This window comes from Hippopotamus amphibius, chromosome 15 (genome assembly GCF_030028045.1).
Source record: "Hippopotamus amphibius kiboko isolate mHipAmp2 chromosome 15, mHipAmp2.hap2, whole genome shotgun sequence".
Taxonomy (NCBI): Eukaryota; Metazoa; Chordata; class Mammalia; order Artiodactyla; family Hippopotamidae; genus Hippopotamus; species Hippopotamus amphibius.
This window is the reverse complement of record NC_080200.1, coordinates 29,832,672-29,852,671: the sequence shown is the minus strand read 5'-3', so window position 1 is coordinate 29,852,671 and position 20,000 is coordinate 29,832,672.

Sequence of the window (20,000 nt, the reverse complement as noted above, 5' to 3'; positions counted from 1 at the left end):
CGCCCCCGCGGGGGGGACCCGGGGGCCACCCCAAGGACACGGACGCGAGTCCGCCGCCGGGGCACGACACGGGGTCTCACCGCCAGAGGCCCTCCAGCACAGGGGCGGTCCCGCAGCACGCACGACGGCGCCTGGCCTCCTCGGGCCCCCGTGGGACCTCCTCGCAGGGGCTCGCGGCCGCCACCGCCGACCCCGGAGAGCCGCGGCCGGCCCGCGACAACACTCTCCCGCACGCGCACCGGCGCGCCCCCACACCGCCCACCTCTTCTTCCCCGTCGGGAACCGACAAGCACTCCACCAGGGGACGCCGCCGGCCGTGGCGGCCGGGGGCGGCACCCTCACGGGGCAGGGCCAGGCTCGATCCCGGGCGGGGGAAGGGGTGGGGGGCAGGGGCGAGGGCAGACCGGCGGCGACGGGGAGGGGGCGGCTCACACGCACGGCCAGGGCCACGGAGCAGGGCCGGGGGCGCCACCCAGGGGGAGACAAAGGGCCGGGGCACAGCCGGGCCACCAGGAAAACCAGCGCGGGGCCCCACCGCCCCACACCAGGGGGCGGTCCCGCCAACGCCTGGGACGCCGGCCGGCGCCCGCCACCCTCGAGGGCCTCCCCACGACCCGGCCCCGCCGCCGGGGCCTAGCATGCGACGGTTCCCCCCGCGTGCAGCGGAGGAACCCGTCCACCCCTTCGCGCATCCATCTGCGTCGCCTCCACACATCCATCACCACCTCAGCCGACCCCAAGGGCTCACACGTCCTGGGGAAACGCTCCCGAGCCAGGCGGCCCGACCTAGGGCCACACACCGCCGCCGGCTGCGGCTCGAGGCAAGGGCAGGCGCGGCAGGGCTCCCCGTGGCTGCGGGACTGGGGAGCCGGGACCGGGGGGCCCCCCCCTCCGGGCTCGCCAACGGAGGCGACCCCGCACGCACACACGCCACCCCGCGCCTCGGACACCGGCTCGGCTCGGCCCGGCGGGACCCTCCCCCGACTCGGAGGGGGGAGGCGCGGGCCACGGTAGGCAAAGAGCGGCGCTCGGCCCCACCGCGGGACCGGCGCACCCCTCCCGCGGAGGCGAGGGGGTCTACCCACGTGCTCTGGCAGTCGCCACGGTGGCCACTGCACACTTGGGAGGGGCGGCAGCTGGGGGGTTCGGTACCCCAAGGCTCCCTCTCGGATCGCTAGAGAAGGCTTTCTCACCGAGGGCGCGTCATCCCCCACTCAGCGCCTCTCCTTCGGGCCCGCAGAGGCGCTTCCGTGAGCCGCCTACACCTCCTCCAGTCGCCTGGAGGGGAGGGGGTCTGCGGTATGGGTAAGCACACGGCCCACGGGAGCGTTCGCGGCCAGGGCCGGGGCACGACCTCGGTAAGGCTTGCTGCCCTCGGGCTCGCCCCTCGGGCCCTCGAGGGGGAGCACGCCCAAGATGCGTGACACAGCCCCCTCTCTCACAGGCCCCGGCCCCCACGATCGCTCCCACGCCCGCGCGCAGCCCCCCACGTAGTGGGGACCACACGGGGCGTGCGCTCGGCCAAGCTCAGGCCCCCACGGCACGCCGCTGAGGACCAGCACAACGAGGCGGCCCCTGGCCCCACCGCCGGGGGGAACAGGCGGGCGCACCTCCCTTACCGTCTCGACCCCCCCAAGAGAGAGCCGCTCACGGCACCCGCCACGGTGGCGGAGACCCGAGGGACACGCTGGGAAAGGGGAACAACACCACCGCTCGGCCTCGGGCACCTGAGGGACGACCTGGAGCGCTCCAGGAGCACCACGGAGGGCCAGGCGCGGCACGCTCGCACACCGACGGGGGGCGCGCAGCGTGGCGGCGGGGCGGCCCTCCCCGCCGCGGGGAGGGCCGCTCGCGAGGCGTACGCCAAAGAGGCACAGCGAGAGCGTCTGCTGCGTCCGAGGACCCCGGTCCCCGCCCACGCTGGGAGGCGGGGGCGGGAGACCGCGGGTTCGGGGCCGGAGGCCGCACCCCTGCCTTCCGCACACCCCGGCAGGCGGGGCGGAAGAGAGGCGAGGAGCCCGCGGACAGAACGAGAAGAGCGGTCCCGTCCCCCAGGAACGTCCGTCCCTCGTCTGGCACGGCTTAGGCCCAGCCCAGCGGAGCGTGGCACCACCACATCAATCGGTTGACCCACCCAGCCTAAAGCCACGGCGGGGGAGGCCCGCAGGGGAGGCACGGCGAAGACCCATCACACGGAGGCCCGCTTCCGCCTCGCCGGCGCCCCTTCGTCTCGGGCAAAGAGCAGCCAGCCACCCCAGAACGAGAACGCCTGACACGGGGCACAGAGCCTGTGGGGTGGGGTCGTGCCGGCCACTCACCACCGGGTGCCTGCAGCGGGGGCAGCGCACAGGGTCGAGCACCCGACGCCACCTGGCCCCGCCGCCCTCGGGCTCAGCCAGAGGCCGGAGGCGGCACCGCGGGTCGGGGCAGCCGGACGCGCACGCAAGAGCCGGCGCGCAGGCCCAAGCGGGCAGCTCAAGCGGCAAGGACCGAGCCGGGCGTCAGACAGCCGCCCCCAGCCCGGAGTCCTGCCCGCGTCCGGAGCCCCAGCGTCTATCGGCGACAGACGCAGAAGAACACCGTGTCAGCACCTATCTGGTGGCAAAAAGGCCCCATTTCCGGCGGAAGAAATCATCGCGCCCGACAGCGGGGCCCACCCACGAGGTTCACGGGGGCCCCCGGAACCTCGGTCCGGCCACCTGCCCCCAACACTTCCCCATCCACACTTGCCCCGGAGCGCCCGGGGCCACCTGGTCGACCCGGGGATGGAGGGGTGGCAGAGTGGGCCGGGGACACGGGGGAGAGGGAGCGGGCTGGGGACGCCCTCCCCGGTCCCCCCACGCGGGCAGGCACCGGTCCATCCGAGTCTCCGGGCCAGGACTTGGTTCCAAGAAAGAAACACAGCACCCCTCCGAGCCGCCTCCGATGAGCGGGCCCCATGAGGGACCACGCCCGGGCCCGGGAGCCCCTCCCCGGGCCACCCAGTATGGCTCGCGCCAGTCCCCACCTCCCGGCCCGGACTCGGGGTGGAGAGCGGAGGGGGGAGACAAAGTCGCGTCCGACGACCGGGACCCACGCGGGCACGCTGACAGGCCGGGTGCACCCTCGCCGGCCACCTGCGCGAGCAGGGGCCGGTCCGTCCACGTCTCCGGACCCATCGGGACTTGAACCCATTTCTCCAGGGAGACGCCCGGAGCCCACGGGGCAACGCACCCAGGCCCGGGCCAGCCTCTCTGGGTCACCGCTGGCGGCCCAGGCCGGTCCTCACCTCTGGAGTCCGGCTCGGAAAACCATCGGCCCGAAAGCATCTGACGACCGGGACGCACGCGCGTCCACCACCGAGCCCGTGGCGGCCTCCACCGGCCTCAACGCTCGGCCCGAGCCGGTCCCCACCTCCGGAGCGGGACGCGGGGGGCACCGGGAAAGGGAGGTGGGGGGGGTCGGGGAACGAACGCTCCCAAGGGCGGCCCAGGAGAAGGCCGGGCCACCAAGTCCCAGGCGCTCCGGGCGCGGCAGACCCTCTCCTCTCCCACCGCGGCGGCACGACCCGACATGGGTTCCCGCGGCCGGAGGGGCACGGGCGCATGCTGGTCGACCCGGCCAGGCGGCCCCTCAGCCCCGGCTCGGGAGCGCGGCGGCAGTCACAGCCCCATAGATCTGCAGGCCCAATCTCAGGCGACAGCAGGAGGCGCCTACGCCTCGGCGCCACCGGGGCTGCCAGCACCAGCGTCGCCCGCCTCCCGGAACTCTGCTTCGGGCCCGGCGGCTGAGTCACAGCCCTCGACAAGGTCGCCGGAGCTCCGGAGGGAAGGGACAATATAAAAGCGGCCGCCAGGTGGCGCCCGACAACCGGCTCGAACGTCCCCGGGCCGGATCCCGGTCGCCGGCCGGCCACCGAGGACGCCGGAGCGCCGGGCCGCCCAAACGCCCGAGCTCCTCCCGGAGCGGGGCGGGCGTCCCGCGCGGCCCCGAGGGGTCCGCCTCGGAGCTAGCTCCCGGCCCGACACGACACGACACGACACGACACGGCGCGTCCCGATCCCCGGCAGCACACGGGGGCGGGGGTAGCTGGCAAGATGCCGCCGGGAGGCTGCCTGGAAGGGGACGCGATTCCAGGCCATGGGGGGGGGGGGGCGCGGGGAATTCCACGGAGACGCCCACAGTGCCACAAGCGAGATCCCCAGCTCCCCGGAGGGTGAGAGGGAGGGAGGGAGGGAGGGAGGGAGGGAGGGAGGGAAGGCGGGGACCAGCGAAACGAAACCAGGCAAGCGCTCAGAGAACGACGCAGGAACTCATCCCTTCTGGCACGGGGAAGGGCTTTGGAAAGCTGATACGCAGAGCCCGGAAGCTAGAAACGAAAGTAAACATACACTCTGGCCCCACACAAATGGAAACAAACATCTATTTCCGCACAGACCGCGACAAAGTCCAAAGAGAACACATGGGTGCGTGGGTGGGGAACATGCCCTTGAGGTCAGAACGTGGATTTCAAAATGGACTGACCACAGTCACCGGCGGGCGGGGGCAGGGGGGCGGGGAGCAGCGAGTCAACAGCCATCCACTAAAGAAACCGCGTTCCAGGACATCTACACAATGCAACGTGGTGAGTGTGCGTGCGTGCGTGCGTGCGTGCGTGCGTGTGTGTGTGCGCGCGCGCGCGCGCGCGTGCGTGTGAGAGAGAGATTTACAGTAAAGGTTCACAGTGACCTGTCGTCCCACCAAAATCAAACCAAGCCAAACTACCAAAAAGTCAAAGTCAAGCTCTGGGACTGCTGTGGCCCTTCAAGGAGTACGTAAAGGCACACACACATGTACGTGTATGCACACGTGTACACGTACAGACACACACACGTGTACACGTACACACACACACGCATCTGAAAACCTCAAGCATGTCCCATAAGAGGTTCCTGTCCAAAACAGGGCAAGGCCTCATGCAACGCAGCCCCCCCAGAACAAGCAACCCGATGGGGAAAGTGGGCAGGAGGCCTGAACAGAGCAGACCAAGACCAGGCATTTTCATCCACAAGGAAACAAAGCCAGAAAAAACCAACAGAAAACAACGCCCACAAAGGAAACAAAGCAACAAGGACGACGACCCCCACCACTCCAACAGCAACCGCAACACAGTTTTCCACTGTCAACAAAGCAACCAACAGTACCTTTCTTGGGGGGTGGGGGCGGGGACAAAACCAAAAGCCAAAGGAAACCTTTCCCTGAAATACAAGAAACAACTGGGGCTGCCTAGCTGGCGCACTGCTTAAGAATCCGCCCGCCACTGCAGGGGACACGGGTTCGATCCCTGCTCCAGGAAGGTCCCACATGCCGCGGAGCAACGAAGCCCGTGAGGCACAACGACTGAGCCCATGTGCCGCAACTCCTGAAGCCCCCGTGCCTGGAGCCCGTGCTCCGCACCAAGAGAAGCCACTGGCAATGAGGAGCCTGCGCACCACAACGAAGGGGAGCCCCCACTCACCGCAACGGAAAGAAAGCCCGCGCACAGCAAAAAAAGACCCAACGCAGCCCATCAAATACAGAACCATTTTTTTTTTAAATGGAGGGTATGATAGAAAGCGCTGGCATTTCTCTGCACAAGCATACACGGCCAGGCCCAGGATCTGGAATCGCGACAGCAAGTTCCAAACGGCAGAGGAAAGTGGCTCCTGACGGGACACCTATTTTTCACGCTGAGAGAGACCACCACCATGTCATGCTGGAGGACTCAGAGATATCACCTGGCGCCTGACAGAATGGCTCCCCGACAACAGATGACACTACGGAAAACAGCACAGAAGTCCCTGAAAGCACTGCACCAACAACTACCACGTGACCCAGCAACTCCACTACGTGCCCACCGAGGGGGTGAGGGTGACACATACATACACGTGTATGTGTATCCACACCTATCCCTATGTAGCCATAGTTAGGGACATACCGATAGCGCTCTCTGTGTGCATACGTCTCTACCTAGTCACACACAGGCGCGCGCGCGTTTATGACTCAACCCTACCAGGGAATGAGGTCTTGCCATCCGCGGAAACATGGAGAGACCCAGAGGGTATTGCGCTACACAAGATACCTCAGGTCGCGAGACTATCATGTCTGTGAAGAACGTACACAGCAATACACACACATGAACACAAAGAAGGAACCGCAAACAGGTTCCTCGACACCTAAAAGGAACAAATGGGGGGTGGCCAGAGGAGGGAGGGAGGGGGGAAGAGGGAGACGAGTGCAATAGGTGAGGGAGAGGAAGCGGTGCCCACTTCTAGTTATGAAATAAACAACTCACTCGCAGGATGTCATGTACAGCAGGCGGAATAGAGTCCATCCTACTGTCATGACATCGAATGGTGACAGACAGTAACGAGACTTATCACGGAGATCCCTGGGCCATGTGTAAACATAGCCACTCGCTAGGGTATACACCTGAAAACCAATATACTCTTGTCAGTCTGTTAGACTTCCATTTTAAAAGGGCGGGGGGAGGAGGGAGGGAGGGGGGAGGGGGGCAGAGAAAGGAGCAAGAGGAAGAGGAGGGTGGTGGGGGAGGAGGAGGAGGGGGGGGAGGAGGAGGAGGAGGAGGAGGAGGAGGAGGAGGAGGAGGAGGAGGAGGAGGAGGAGGAGGAGGAAAAAGATGGCTTGCCTTGAAGAAATCAACAAAAGGAAAGAGCGAGAGAGACAGAGACAGAGGCAGAGAGAGACGCGAAATCAAGAGTGGACACTCAGGTGACTGCAAGAGTTAAGGGAGATTAAGACAAGAAACAAACTCCCAACAGTAGTTTGGTAAGTCCAAAATCAAGATTTGGATATCATGCTGGCATCAAGCACCAACCCTTCTAAATGGACACAAAGACACACAGGCCTCCCTCACTTGGGGCGGGGGGGGTCGTCAGGACCAGGAAATGACCATGCAAGCGGAAGCTGGAAAAGGCAACCTTGTTCATCCACGGCGGAAACATACCATGGTCCCACAGCATTCAAAACATTGTATCAAAACATGTACAAACGGCTCTTCCTCACTCCCAATGAAAACTGCAGAGAACGTCCAAAACAGCCAACGTGTGATTTGCTTAGCAGATTGTCATGGAGAGCCTCGACCAGAAAGCATCGCTTTCGGTTTGTAACATCATAGGAACAGCAGTCTCAACAGCGCTTGCCTTCTTGGCGCAGTATCATTTCTACGCCTGGATACACAGTCCTACTTTGGGGTGGGGGGGTGGGGGTGAGGGAGCCCTGCCAGCAGTTCCTATTTTTCAAAGCAGACCTCTTCCCCCTCCCCCCAACCACCACCACCATTTTTCTTATTTTTTTTCTCTTTCCTCTGGTCTCAGGTTCTGCCCAATCCAGTCCACTGGCCTCCATCCCAGGCCACTGTGGGCTGTGTGTACAGATTTGCAAGATGAAGACAGTTCTCCCCAGAGAACCGGGCAGCCGCCCGGCTGAGATCTAAAAACCGATCTGCTCATGCAGTTCCACTTTTTCTTTTTCTCTTTTAAATGGGCTTCTTTCTGTCAAGGAGAAGATTTCCAAATCAAAAGGAGACCGAAAGATTTCTAGGTTCCACAGCTTCAGGATTCCATGGATCGGGGGTGTCAAAAAGTCTGCGCAGGGCCTTCAGTAAAGGCCGTCTTTCTCAGCGCACACAAGTCAACCCGAGACCAAGGCAACCTGAGGGCAAAACCCCTCGCTTGATTTCATTTCTCCCATTAGGCCCCGAACATCAGAGCGCGTGTGACAGAGAGAGAGAGACAGAGAGAGACAGAGACAGAGACAGAGACAGAGACAGAGACAGAGACAGAGACAGAGACAGAGAGACAGAGAGAGAGAGAGAGAGAGAGAGAGAGAGAGAGAGAAACCCCACAAAAGAGAAACAAACGAAAACCCCAGCAAAGGTTCCATACATTGTTCGCCAGGATTGGAAGTGATGACGTCGTTGCGGGGGAGGGGGAGAATTATGCGGAGGGCACTTGCAAACCTCGCGGTTGCAGGTGCTGACAGATACGTTTTTGAAACCGGCTGGCGGCGCCCTTGAGCTTCCTACGGTTCTGACCATACCCGTTCTCAGGGAGGTGGCTGTGGAGCCCAGGATAGGCCACGCCAAAATGCACCTCCGTGGCACAGTGATCATTTGGCGTGACGGTGACCTCAAGCAGGCGGCCAACACAAGAGGGACCCTCGGGCTCTTCTTTGTGTCTCCCTGAAAGCGAGACATCCATCTCTCTCGCGGGTGAAAGGCGCACTCCCTGCATCTGCACCTGGAGTTAGGAGGACGCTCCGATCCCCAAAGTAGGGAATTCATTGGGGCCGAGAAGCCTAGGGAGACAGACACTGTGACTTCTTTCAGGGACCCCCCCCAAGCCCAAACTCTGTTTAGATTCTTCCTTCCCTCAGGGCGCACCCGAAAGCTAAGTCTCTCGGTCTGATCCCTGTCTCACACATGTACTGTCCCTTGGTCTACACAGTCGAAAAGCTGCCCGCCTCAGCCACTTCTCACGGCTAGAAGGTAAAACAACAACAACAACAACAAACGAACACGTGTTCCCGCTCCCGCTTCCTCTATCCGCCTTGAGTCCATGTTAGGATGAGTCCAGCCACGAGGACTCAAGAGGGGCAGAGGGGGAGATTTCCCCCTCCCCCAAACAGGAAGGGGTCTGGAACTCTCTTCCCAGTGGCCACCCAGCTCAACTCTGGGTGCCTGAACCCTAGTTTGCCTCCTTTCGAGTTTTAAATGCTCTTCCCTGGGTTAGAATCACAAGGAGAGATGCTCACGCATGTATGTCTTCCAAGTTTTACGTGACATGGGGCAGCCCTCCTAAGAAAGCAAAGAAAGACTCAGAGAAGTGGCAACACCTACAATCTCTTCGGTTCTGCTGAGGAGAGGGAGGAAATCTGGGAAAGTAACTATACTATGGCCCGGGCTGGCGGGCGCCGGGGTGGGGGGGGTGTTAAGGGAGCTAAAGGAGGATGAGATTTCTTAGAAACTCATTCTTAGGCACAGAAACATTGGATGGATGCGGGACCCCACCTCTTCTTTTCCCTTGTGTTGGGAAGATCATTTGGCTCCTGCCAGCTGGGGTTTCATGCCCCCACGAATCATCAGGCGAGTGCTCCGGAGAAAAGAGCGAGAGCACAGGTCAGGAGAACATGGAGAAGATGGCTGCCGGATGCCCGGGGCCACACGGATGTCTTCGGGGGCACAGGCACGTCCACGATCTGTGGACCATGTCTACGGCAGATTGGGTGTGTAGGTCATTTTGAACAGGCTCCCATCCACCTGCCCTCATTGGGGTCCTGTCTCCAGCTCCCCTGAGCGGTGCCGTCACGGCCAGGTGAAGACAGGGCTCCTCCAGGGGCGGGCCCGTGCCAGAGAAAGGGAGACGGCAGTGAAGTCCTCGAGCTTCGGGTACTTCTACCAGAGTGACTCTCCTTCATCAAGTCCCCGGCAGGTGGAGGGACACGTCTTTCTGACACGGTGGGGCCAGGGGAGGCTTAGAAAAAGGCTTCTGACAACCGCACCATCAAGTATGAGCTCTCCGTTTCCTTGACGGAAGAGTCCCCCACTCTCCCAAGTGGTAGAGCTAGGAACGGGCCCCTCGGGTCCCATCTTACACGTGAGAATGACATGCTGACTTTACCCCTCTTCAAGGCGGAGTTTGTAAAAGGTCAGCCCTGGAGGAAGGACCCAGCTTGTCAGTCCTCTCATGCTATCATCCAAGCCGAGGAGAGCCGTGCCAGGCCTCCACGGAAGGAATACGGCGGTCGGCTGCCTTTGGAGAAGATGGCTCTGTGAGCAGCAGCGTGGAAACCAACCGAGAAGCAGGGGCCACTCTAGAGGCCAGCAGGGTCCTTAGGGGCCCAGCCAGGCCAGGCCAGGCCAGGATGGAGAGAGGGGATGGAGCCGGACCTTTGAGGCCCTAGCCTCCACAGCACCTGGGATTCTGCTGGGATTCTTGAGAAACTCGCTCCACATTCTAGAAGGGCCTGCGTGTCACAAAGATACGAAGCCATACTTTCCTTAAAGAGCACCTGCCCTCAGGAAGTGGCACTCAGCACGCTCGCTGGTGATGGGCCAGACACACCCATAGACACTCAGGTTCCAGGGAAAAGCTTTGCTCAGCTCTTTCTCCCCTTGCGTCCTCAAAACACAAAGCCATCGCTTCCGGATACCAGGGAAGCTCTCAGGTAGGTTTGTGCTGGGGCGGGCGCCAACTAGAACTGTGAAGAGGGGAGATCGGAGCCGCAGAAGCTCTGGGGCCCCGAGGAAAGACGCCGCCGCCGATCCACCTCTCGCACCTTCCTCTCAGCGGGAGGGCCAGGGACTCTCCCCCCGCACAGGATCCTGGCCACACACGAGGGAGGGCCCACACCCACTGTCCTGCTCCTCTTTGCCTGGGGTGGGTTCAGAGACACTGGACTCGGCTCATCCCTCTCCACAGCGGCGCGTCCCTCTCCACAGCCGTGCACGGCAGGCAGCAGAGCAGAAGAACAAGAGCTGGCATCGTCCACCGTTCCCAGAGCTGCTCCATTCCCGTCCACGCGCATCCGGATGGGGCGCACAGACAGGGCGCCCGTCCTGAGGTCACCGTGTCGCTCCAGGTGCGGACTCCCGAGATGGTGACATCTCGGTCGAGGAGACCGTCCCCTGTGAGACCACAGGCTTGGCAGTATTGCCGAGAGCATGCTTCGTGGGCCATCTGCAATTCCATGTCACCGGAAACATACCGTGTCAAACTTGTGCTCGGCCTCCAAGTCAAAGGGCTGCCTGAGGACTTTGACCGACAATTCCAGTTGCTCCTGGCCTAAGAGACACAACTTCTCCCAAGAAAACAAACCGTAACACAATGTAAAGTCTGACCTACCTCCAGACGCGTGTTTGACGTGGCACGGCCATGTCCGGAGGCTCATGTGACTTCCATGCGGGGGCAGCCTGGGAACCGCCTTTCTGAGTCTCCCCCTCCCCGTGCGACCCCAGGGTAGGGCTGGTGCGAAGAGAACGCTGGATGGGATGTAGGCATTGGAAGTGAAGCCACAGCCAAGGCTCTCTGCAGGCTGTCGCCATCCCACACGGTGACAGGTGGGCACAGAGGTGCAGGGTGGAAGGCTGTCCATCCACACATACACACACACACACACACACACCCACCCACCCCCGCCGCCCTGCGTCTGGCTAGTGTTCCCAGCTGGTGCCCCCTGGACGACAGTGGCCCAGGCCACTCCTGGCTGCCTGGCCGCAGATCCACCGAGGGACAGCTGTGCCTTCCCCCGAGTCTCTCCATGTCTCCCCTGTGGCCCCGCACATCGGTGGCTACCTTTCCCTGTGGGCGCTGACAGCTCCATCGGCACTGCCACCTCCGCCACTGCCACCGGGCACTCAGAGGACTGAGAGCCACAGCCTTCCCTCCCCTCCCCTCCTCCGCAGCCCAGCCCAGCCCTGCCCTGCCCAGCTGCTCCCAGGCCTCTGGAAGGTCCAGTTCCTAGAACGAGGTCTTCATTCCTGTGACTCCCACGGTGTCTCTGCTTCCATGACACAGACCGGCTATGTTGTCCCGACAGTAGGACACACACAGAAACCCTGTGTGAAAATCATGAGGCTGACAGCATCATTCGTCATCTGAGACAGAAAATCAATACAGATATCGTATTAAATACACATAATTATACGTAGGGGTGTGTGTGTGTGTGTGTGTGTGTGTGTGTCTGTCTGTCTGTCTGTCTGTCTGTCTGTCTGTCTGTCTGTATCTCACTGCAGTATTCACACAAGCATTGCCAGCCAAGCAGAACCTCAGGTCTCTGTGATAATTGTCCCTGGGGATGTTCTGCCGACTGTCACGCAGAGACCGTCGTTGTACGGAGACACAGGTAAAGACGTGTGTTTGTCAAGACAGGAGAACACAGAAAACACATCCTGTTTCACAGGGATGAACTAGTGTCATGATGCCAACCTGGGGACACGGGCGCCCGTTCATGCTCCTGGCCAGGCCCTGCAAGCATTAGGGGACCATCGCTTCTGTCCTTGTATGGGCCGCTCACTGCACCGAGTTCTTAGTCACCTCACGTAGCCCTCACCGCAAATCCACACCTTGAACGTGGTCCTCCTTCCTCATCGCCACCGCCACCACGTTCCTCCTGGTCTCTTTAAACGCGCACGCGTCCCTGGTGGGTGGGGTAAGGAGCCAGCTCCCCCCACCCCACCCCACTCCGGTGCCTGCCTGCCTGCCTGCCTGCCTGCCTGCCTGCCTGCGTGCGTAGAGTAGAAGCAGGGAATGTTCTGTCGTTCCCCCTTCCCAACCCGCGAACGAAGGAAACCTTCGCGTATCTTTCTATACTTTATGTGCTGTCGCCTACATGTGTTCCCCCATTTTTCTTTATCCACAAGAGCTCCCTGCAGTCCCCACTCTCTGTATGAACGGCATTCACACACGTCCAAAGTGAATTTATTTCAGCTTCTATCGGGTGGCATATCCAGATAGATCCTTTAGGTCAGGAAGCACAGAAACACAGCCAAGTCGAGTGAGTGCTGAACCAGAGTCATTTAGGAATCCTATGAGGTGACCAGTGTGGAAGGAGCATGTGTTCCAAGGCACTTCTTTTGATGTCTTAGGTTTACCTAGCCAGCAATGCAGATCCCATGAAAGTGGGCAGAGATCTTTTCTCCATAGGCTCTCCTGTTACGGAACGCAAGTGTGTTCCCGTGCCCACGGACGACACACAGTGAGGCCAAACAAGGGGACACGTCAGAGTTTGGGGCAGGGGAAGGTTTCTAGCATGGCCGAGCAAGGGGAGGGTGGGAATCTTTCTTTTCCAGAAAAGTTAGAACTTCTCTCAAGTTGCATGGGCCCAGAAAATGCTTTCTCCTCTTCGATCATCAGTCAAGGAAAGGTAGCACCTGGTTTTTCACGAGGAGATTTTCTTCCTAATTCCAGTTATCTTATAAAATAAAGAAGAAAAATTATGTTAATGTTTCACATAAGCGTCCAGGACTATTTCACTTCCATGATTTGAAGAAATGTTATTTTCTCTCCAACTGACACTGTCCTTGAAGGACCAAGCTAAACTTCTAAGGAGCCAAATTCCAAATAATTTTGAGACTAGGAAATACAAAGTGTAGTGTCATAGATTGATTGATGGATCCATTGATTTCATCAGACAGCAGTCATCACTTCTAAGATTATTCGAACACCACTAACGTTTGGGTAACAAAGTTGAGATGTCTGCGCTCGAGCACGTGCGCGCGTGTGTGTGTGTGTGTGTGTGTGTGTGTGTGTGTGTGTGTGTGTGACTCATAAGGGGATGTTTTCCATAGCTGTGCACTATGGCACTGCAGGATCTCTGGTTGCTGAGTACCCAGAGGTGGAAGCCCCGATACAGAGCTTGGACTGTGAAGTTATGCATGGGTTCTCAATGGTGTGTGTGGGGTCGGCCCCCCTAATCCCCCATGTTGGTTGTTCAACGGTCAACTCTAATATATAGATCAGAGAGGATATCATCCATGTGCTTCATATGAATAACTTTCCCAAATAATCTTTATCTTTTTCAAAGGAAGACATCCTGTAATCCATTTCATAAGATGCTATTGGGAACCTACTCCCCCAGCATGTGAATTATCCCTACAGAGCACAAGATCCCTGAGAAGGAGGAGCCCTGGACGCTGAGACACCAGGAAAGTAGGCTTTTAGATGATATTTTCTGCTTCTCATGAGATGACGGTGTCTACTGATCCTATTCAAGTGTGTAAAATGAGAGCCCCCTGGCAAGGATCAGCAGAAGGTCTTTGCTGCTGGGCCCTGGGCTCTTCCTTTCAGTGGGGAGGCCAAGAGCCTCAAGAAGGAAGGAAGGAAGGAAGGAAGGAAGGAAGGAAGGAAGGAAGGAAGGAAGGTAGGTGGGAGGGAGGGAGGGAGGGAGGGAGGGAGGGGAGGGTTTGCCCGGTGCCATCAGGCCCGTGTGTCACCCTAAAGAGAAGGGCAGCCATCGCCACTGCTGGAATCATGTCCCCATTTCCTGGGCAGGACATTCAAGAAGGCCTCCTCCTGTGTGTTTCGTGCATCACCTCGACGGTGCCCCCAGGAATAGTCACCGGAGGGAACTGTGCAGCTGAGCCAACCTGCCTGGGAACACGGCCTCCTTCCTTTAAGAAGTGGAAAACTCGCCCAGTGCTCTCTCTGTTGTTGTTTTTCCGGTCCTTATCCTTGTCCTTGTCGTCGTCGTCGTGGTCGTCGTCATCGTTACTGTTGTTAACAAGTGAATGAGAGTGAGTCAGAAAGAGAAAAACAAATATTGTATATTCACACATATATGTGGACTGCAGAAAAATGGTACACATCAACTGGTGTGCAAGGCAGAAAGAGAGACACAGATGTAGAGCACAAACATATGGACACCAAGTGGGGAAAGCGGGGAGGGTTGGGGGGGAATGAATTGGAAGATTGGGGTACCAAATTGTACACTCTAAATATATACAGTTTATTGTAAAACATGAAAAGAAAAAAAGTTAAGAAAAAGTGAATGATGCCTCCGTCTAGAGGAATACTTGGCAGTTATTATGTTCAGGACCATTTCTTTTTCTGCCATTGATGGAAAACTCCTTGGATCCCGTTAGCATTTATGGATTCAAGGAGTGCAGTTCTTCATAGGTTCTGTCACGTCGTTAGGAGGGGAATCCTCATCAAGTTGCTTCAACCAGGACTATGTGTCCTTCAGATGCGGAGATGGAAATGAATGGTGCTCTGCGGGGCGGTGGGGGGGCGGGGGCGCGATGATAGGCACCCAGGACTCCTTCCCCCAGGCCTCCTTTTGTTCCCTCACTGCTTCCTGGAGAAGGGACACCCCCCCCCCCACGCACACACCGTCTAGGTGTGCTATTTGCTGTCCATAATTTCCCGTGCCCTTTGGGCATGGCTGATAGAGACGGACATGAAGCAGCAGGACGGCAAGCTGGCACCTGGGCCTAGGGAAGTTTCACAAGTGAAATATCAGAACTGGAGCTGGGACAGACATGCCTCCCCTTCCCGGGGCCGGGGGGGGGGGGGTGCGGAAGCTGGGCTGGGGGAGCTGGAGACGAGGGGCACAGAGAGAGGCAGGGAAGGGAGGCCCCACGTGGGCCTGGGAGAGACGGGGATGGGGAGGGCGGGGCGGTGGGGGGCAGGGGGCCACTGCTGACCGGCCTGGGTTCGGGTTCCCTGTCCCCCGTCCTGCTGAGAACGTGCCTTTGCTTCCTGCCCTCAGGTGTGCGAGAGGAGCACGTTTCTTTTCAATAAAGACCAATACATCATGTCACACTATGTTTGGTTTTGCTTGTTCATGTTCCAGACGAGGCCAACGAACTCTCCCAGGGGAGGTGTGGGTACAAAGGATCTGACAGGATGGGAGGGTGCGGGTCTGCGCATGGGCCAAGAAATCCAGAAAATCTGTCGTAGCTGAGACTCAGGCCTTTTTCAGAAATAGGCCAAGAGAGTTCAGCTTTGACCATTCCCTGCCAAGCAGTCATCACAGGTGCTTCCTGGAAGGGATTGAGTTGCAGAAACCAGCGTGGCCCGCAGCCCTCAGGCCTCAGCCCGGCAGGCAGGCAGGCAGGCAGCGGCTATTGTCTGTTGGTCCCGCCCCCGCCCCCGCCCCCGCCCCCGCCCCCGCCCGCTTCTCCACCGCTCGCTCCTTCCCAAGTCGCCAGGGCTGATAGTTGCCGGGAGAGGGGGAGGGGAAGTCCGGACGCTTCATTCCGCAGGGCCTTGTTCAATCGCTTCATTCAAATGCAGAATGCTCTCCGGTCAGATCGGGAGCCTTTGACTTTGCCTCGAGCTCCCCTTTATCGAACGGCTTTTTTTTTTCCTTCCCCAATTTCCCCACCCTTAGGCTGCCCCCTCCAAACTGCAGGGAGGGAGGGAGGGAGGGAGGGAGGGAGGGAGGGATGGGTGAAGGTTGTGTGAGAACTTCTCCTTGTCTCAGGCAAATAGGAGTCCCCTCTTTTTCCTAACCCAGGAAACCCCACTAAACCATTTGAGAATCACGGACATGCGTGGAAGCAAACGTCTTAACTTGAGATCGTGCTCTGCTGTGGGAGGACAGAAAGGAGGGCCAGAATGTCCGGTCTTGTGCTGTCCAGTTCTTAAGCGACTTGAATTCAAGGAGACACATTTTGGGGCGGCCTACTCTGAACATATTGAAAGCTGACCTGGTGACTGTGTGTGTGTGTGTGTGTGTGTGTGTGTGTGTGTGTGTGTGTGTGTGTGTGTGAGGGAGAGGGAGATGGAGGGAGGGAGGGAGGCGGGGAGGGAGGGAAAGGGAGAAAATAGGTTAGTAGAGGCCTCCATTTCATGGAAACTGTTTCTGAGTTCTGAGAACAGGTCGGTTCTGTGAAACAGTTATCATATCTCCTCTCAGGAGGCAGTGATGTTGATGGGCTCCCAAAAACTAGGCCTGTGGTGCAAGCAATCAGGTTATTTCCTAAGAGGCACTTGTATGGAAACCAAAGGAAGACAAAGGTCCATCACTGGAGCCGATTATAAACCAGTGGGGGGGGGGGGAGCGTGTGGGGGGCGGTGTCAGTGAAGAAGATTTGTAGATGTTAGGGTGGAAGCAACTTTAGCAGTTTGAAATGGCTGTGATGATGTCGGGTGTTTGGTTCGACTTTCAGACTGGCTCTCACAGAAACAGGCACCAGGATGGTTTCCACAGGAGCTGTGGTGGCCATGTCTCTAAAGTTTTCACCAAGTCCTCCAGCTTCGGTCTGTAGGGCTTCAGGCAAAGGGCCGTTTTCGTTGTCAGTGATGCCAAGTCAAAAGGGTGGGCGAAAGTGGGAAACATTCATGGAGAGAGTTGTAGCCAGATATTGGGGGCAACTTGAAAGACTTCAGGATCCAGTCCGGTTTTCAGGTGAAAAGCAACACCCTAAGGAAAATGAATAGCACCAGAATCTCATATCCACAAGTGTGTATTCCCGTTTTATGGAAACGTAACGTGGGCCTCTAAGGAACGCGTGCAAGTGACTCTCTTGCCAAAGAAATAAGGAGCCTCACGGAGAGTTTCTGAATTCTGGACGGAGCAGGTAGGGAGAAAAAGAGAAGTGATTCCATTTTGCTGACAAGGGTACAAGTCACCAAATGGATGTCCAACTTTTAAAATAAATTGGGTTTTGTTTGTTTTCATTTTCCCTTGTAGCTGGAAAAGAAAAGATTTCACAATCCGTCCTGTTCTCTCTCTCTCTCTCTCACTCAGGTTAGGAGATTCTTTTCTGTTTGAAATAATGGAAGCATTTATAATGTCGTGCAGTTTCAGGTGTACAGCACAGTGATTTAGATAGAAAGATAGGTAGATAGATAGATAGATATAGATTCTGTTTCAGATTTTTTTTCTCTTACAGGTTATTACAAAGTATTGAGTATAGTTTCCTGTGCCAAGTCGTAAGAGCTTGTTGATTATCCACTTTACGTATAGGAATGTGTATATGTTCATCCCAAGCTCCTAAGGTATCCGCACCCTGCCCCCCCCCCCCGCCCCCAGCGGCTTCCCCAATCAGTCCTATTGTAGACAAGTAGTCATACACACACTATCATCCTAGTCCTCAGTTCATTCAGCCCCACGTAGGTCACTCGTTCTTCTCGGAGTCCAGTTTTCCCATCGGCCCTGTCAATCTTGCCTGATGATTGAGCGTGACTGGAAAAGTGATGGTCCCAAGAAGTTTGCAAGAGCTTTTGTGAAGGCTCATAGGACTTGCCCAGCGAAGTGGGTGCCTTGATCACTGCAGGCTGTGGAAGGTATACCCAAAGTGGCAAACACAATTTTTTTTTTAACCGTCTCTATGCCATGGTGAGGACAGAAGGCTTGCAGCAAGGGAAGGCTTCAACCCACATGGAAACCATACTCACCGTCACAGGAACGTTTGGATGACCCTTACTACGTGCCAGTGGAGTGAAGTCCAGTGGCCGGGGCTCAGGGGTTCCTGAGAGAGGAGGTCTGACGCCTCTGGGGACAAAGAGAATTGTTTTCCCCCAGGGTGACAAGCATGACAGGTCAGCCATTGCAGGTAACCTGTAGAAATCTTCCCACCAGCATCTATTTACAATTGGAGCCATTCGAAATGCACCAAGGTGGGTGGCGGAATGCGGGGGGCGGCGGGGACCTGGGGGGGGGGGTGAGGTTCCCCAGGAAGCCTGAGACATGGAGACCCAGTGGCCGGCCGGGCTGCTGCCCCTCTCTGGGGTCTGCTGTCCCTCTCTGGGGTCTGCTGTAGCCCCGACCCTCTGTTGAATGGACAGAATGGAATTGATCCACGTGTGGCCCCCCCCCACCCCCCATCATCTTTCAAGAGGCTGTTGTTGCCGCCTCGGCATGAAACTCGGGTGGAATATCTCCTTGATACTGGGCTCAGTCCCTGTCGTGTGAGCCTCCATTTGGACGACCGAAAACCCTGTATGCCAGGGCAGAGAAGAAGGATCCCATCATTTCCAGAGCAGCTGGAACACACCCGTGTATAGACACAAGCCAAAGAAGGCTTCACGTTCCTTCCTCTTCGACAACGCTTCCCATGTCAGGAAAGCTCTCCAGGAAGCCTACTCCGTTTCATGGCTCTGCTTTCGAAGGAGAGAGAACACATTCTTGAGCTAGGCCCTCTCCTCTTGGATCCTCTCTCAACATGCATTCTAAGTGCAAAAGACTTCATGTGTCATTCGGTTTGGGGGCAAATGTGTCCAAAATACCCCAACGAGTGTAAAACAGTTAGATAGGTCACTGGGGAACAGTGCCTCCTTAGCCACGTCACCCACATCCCAGGGAAAGACTTGCTAGGCAAAGAGAGAAGCCTCTTTCCTTGTGAGCCAAACCTGGCTCTTTGAATATCAAGAGGACTAAGTCCACGTGAGTCCCCCAAGACCTGATAAAGGTAACCTAGAAAAGAAGTGATGATTTTTAGAAGACATAAGCCTGCCTGCCTGCCTGCCTGCCTTCCTTCCTTCCTTCCTTCCTTCCTTCCTTCCGGAAAAAGGAAGGAAAGCTTTCTCTCTCATGACGGAGAGAGCAGAGCAATAGAAGAAACACCCAAGCCCGAGCCCAAAGTTGGCCTTTTTCACCGAGAGACAGAAAACTGAATTCTAGTTTTGCACTGGTTTCCTGTTGATACGAACACTCATGTGTGTCCTTGAATCCATCCTCATCTTAAGCAGTCCTGACCACGGTTCCCATTCCTTTCCGAAGATTCTTCTCCTCAGAAACCTTTTCCAATCGCCTGTGCCCAGTTTTAGCTTTTCCCTTGTGTCCTTTGTTTCCCATTTCGAAATGACTAGCTTTAGGACCGAAATGTCTTTTTTTCCCTCCCCCAAACCTTATCTGCATACCTTCTACCTTGCCTCCCCCCTCCCCACACTCCCCAAAGAGGTCCTCTTCCTACAATGAGGATGGCGACCTCGGGTAGCTTGGACCACACACGTTCCTTCTTTAGGATGCCTCATCCTTGGACATTTGTCACCGCCCCCCCCGCCCCCCACCCCACCCCACCCCACCCCACCCCACCCCAATCCAATCCAATGAAAGTAAGGAAGCCAACCACAGTGACCCGTGTGAACATGGACTGCCTTGTAGAAGTCCAGGCTCCTGCCTAGTTTGTGGTTTCCCTAAAGCGCAAGATCTGTGTAGGCATGGAAGCACGCATATGCTCCAACTCTCCGGAGCAGGGAGACCCTTAGGCTTGTGGAGCTAGGGACGTTTCAGCATTTTCCCTTCTTTGGAGATGATGTAGACAGGCTGCTGAATGTCCATTCTTTCATGGCACTCAGTCCACCCCTAAACCTAGAGATGTTGGAAAGTCTTGAAGTCGGCCTATGGAAAAGAGTTCTTGTGGAAGACGTTCCCTTACACATTCTCCTCATCTCGTCCACACTTCTGTCCTCTGTGTGTTATGAGCGGTCCCACTTGGATGATTCGTGATTTCTTAAGACAGGAAAGCAGTCAGTCCTCATCTCTACACCTCCCGGCCGCCCCCTCCACCACCCTGTTCCCGTGAGAGATTTTCT